Raw genomic sequence first — 3,349 nt, forward strand, 5'->3', positions numbered from 1 at the left:
GAAGAAGAACTTCCTGATAACAAGGATGATGAGCCTCAATTACTAGGTGAAATATTGGAAGCAGTAGCTGATATTGCTGACATGGATATAAATGTACCTAATTTAACACTACAGCAAAGAGAGGCAATGCTGAATGTAAATCAAAAAAGAATTTTTGATAAAATTAAGAGTCATCTTATAAGTCAAAAAGAACATGAAGACTTATTAGAGAATGAGTCTTCAAGACTACTTAGATTAGATAATATCAAACAGCTAAGGATGTTCATTAGTGTTGTAGGTGGTACTGGTAAATCAATTTTAATAGAGGCAATAACATGCCTAGTGGATGACACATGGCATCCAAAAAGTGGTGAAATTATATGTGCTATAGTAGCACCAACAGGTATAGCCACATTTAATGTACGTGGACTAACAATACATAGATAATTTCAGCTACCAATAGAGCATGAGGGAAAGACAGCTGGATATTGGGCTTTGAATAAAGAAGCTCAGTAAAGGATAAAAATGACACTTAAAAGTTTAAAAATTATAATAGTAGATGAGGTATCTATGGTATCCAATCTATATCTAGCATACTTACACATGCGCTTAGAGGATATATTTGGTACTAATGAATGGTTTGGATCTAAGAATATTTTATTTGTAGGTGACCTCTTACAATTGCCACCAGTTAATGGTAGACCAATGTTTTTTAAAAAAATTAGCAACAAATTAGTAAAAACAAGACTTAGCAGGAAATGCAGTTAACATACGGAAAAAACAGTTGAATATGATGAACAATCAATGAGCGACAAAAAGGAGATGAAACTTTCTTTAAGATGCTTGATTTTTTTAGGCATGGCTGTCTGACTGATGAAACTATTCATACGCTTAAGAGTCGCGTATTTAAGGTTTCAATACAAGAAAAATATAAAAAATTGCAAAGCGAAGGAACAAATCCTCCAATTTGCCTATTTTCTAAGGTAGACGCCTGCCAAAAAATCAATGAATTAATGTTAGAAAGCGTAGAAACTGAGAAAATAGAATTAGCATGTGTTGATGTTGTTGATGAAAGTGGCAGCACAGCAAAATTTGACAAAAGACAAAAAAATTGGAGAAACTAAAAGATCAACCAAGCAAAACAGCTGGTTTAGAAACTGTATTGTTCTTAGCAATAGGCTGTAGAGTAATGCTAAGACGTAATATTGATGTGACAGTAGGATTAGTTAATAGTGCCATTGGTACAGTAACGGGTATTTATGCTACACGTATATCAATCAAATTTGATCATATTGATGTACCTTGTGACATAGAAAGGGTTACATCTAGATTTATGCTAACTATTTATATATACATAGGAACAGTTTCCCCTTATACTTTCTTATGCTATTACTATAGATAAATGTCAGTGCCTCTCACTAGATACAGCCATCATTGATTTATCGACTGATGTTTTTGGGGATGGTATGGCATATGTTGCATTGTCTCGTGTACATACATTAAATTGATTACATTTATTATCTTTTCATCCTCTCTCTGTTAAAGTTAGTAGTCCGTGCATTAATGAAATTAACAGGCTGAGAAGTAAATTTTGGAATGACTTACATCAAATCAAGAAAAGTAAAGGAGAGAAGAGAAAGATTCAAGTGACTGGTATAATTGATGATGGTGAACCTTGTAGTAAGAATGCCAAGGTGTCTCTAAGTCATGTACAAAGTACTAGTAACAGTACTGTCAGTAGCAATAAACGTAAAAGTACTGATCTACAGAAGTCTAATTGCCCCAAAAAGAGTAAAATTTGTATTTGTGACGATAATGCTTTAAATAAGCCTTGCCCCCAAAAAAGAAAAGTTGATGTAGGCAGTAGTACTGACAATACTGCTTTGGTAGTGCCTCGCTCAAAAAAAGATATATTAATTGTTTCAATTAATTTGAAAGACCTAAAAACCAAATTTAATGTCCAAGATGATGATAGTTGTAGTAGTCTCATTGTATCTATAAAACTCTCAAACATTAAATGTAAATCAAAAGATGATAAAACCAAGTGTGTTGTCATTGTAGTTGTAGTCTCATTGTATCTACAAAACTCTCAAGCATTAAATTAAAGACAAGTAATCCAAAAAAAGATGATATCATCTTTACTTATGAAGAGCCTCCCAACCCAGATATTTTGAGAAGGAGACAATGGGATTATGTTTATTACCCTGGTAATGAAGAATTTCAAAGAAGGTGGTGTGAGATTTTAAATCTCAAATTTGTCACAGCTACTAGAATCTTACCTGGTAGTCCAACAACACCATTGTCAGATGAAAGAGTTCCTAATAGTACTCTTGATGTCCCGGGAACTGTTTATTTTATGCCCTTTCATATCTCATTACTGGGTCAATTTCTCAGCATTACGAATTACGCAAAGCAATTGTTAGTACATTAAGTGCAATCAGATAATCAAGCATATATATTTACATAAATAAGTCCAAAATATTACATTTTCTGCAATGTTTGGTACAACCATACATTCATATTCACTAACTCCTACTTTTGTTGGCTGGGCTAGATATGGAACCCAAACTTTTTATGGCATTTTTTGTGATACTAATACACCTGCTTTGTATTTGAAGCATGTTGGTACTAATCATTTCCAAGCAGTTAAGACTATTAATATTTTTTAAGCATTGATTGTTGATGGAAAGTGGGTATGGTGTATGGGAGGTCAATGATCTTAAAAACATTGGTTGTTTAATGTGACTTGTCTTTCACTGCATGTGCAATGTGAATGATGTGTGAGTGTGAAAACCATTGGTGCATATCCACCCAGCATTGCTCAGTATCAAGGGATCAAACTGCATTCAGGATGTGAGATTAATTAATGTATAACAGTGAATATTGATTACTTGTTGCTATAATGGACAGGAAGAGGGTGTGAAAGAGGTTTGGTGTTCATTAGAGTTTTGCGTTGATTCAAATTTGTGACTATCATTTATGTAGGACAGAGGGTTAGGAAGGGAGGAAGCTGTCATTATCAAATCTGAATCTTGTTTGTGGCTTGTACTACATGTTTATTACAAATAACAGGTGCTTATGGATTTGGGCTCTGCTAAAAAATTTTGAAGTCCTGACCGGAAAAATTTTTGAGTAACATTAAAATTGTTATTATACATGTAGTATTATTCAAGCAGTGATTCTGTACATATAATAATGATCATCATGCATGTTAATGCTGCCATCAATGCTGTGCGCATTACATATATGTAAATGCTTGCCAGCTGATGTTGTGCATAATGCTGCCATCAATGCTGTGCGCATTATTAAGTTAATGCTTGCCGGCTGATGTTACACATTTGAATGATGCTGCCATCAATGCTGTGCCCAT

The sequence above is a fragment of the Amphimedon queenslandica genome, unplaced genomic scaffold (assembly GCF_000090795.2).
Source record: "Amphimedon queenslandica unplaced genomic scaffold, v1.1 AMPQUscaffold_13159, whole genome shotgun sequence".
NCBI classification, from domain to species: domain Eukaryota; kingdom Metazoa; phylum Porifera; class Demospongiae; order Haplosclerida; family Niphatidae; genus Amphimedon; species Amphimedon queenslandica.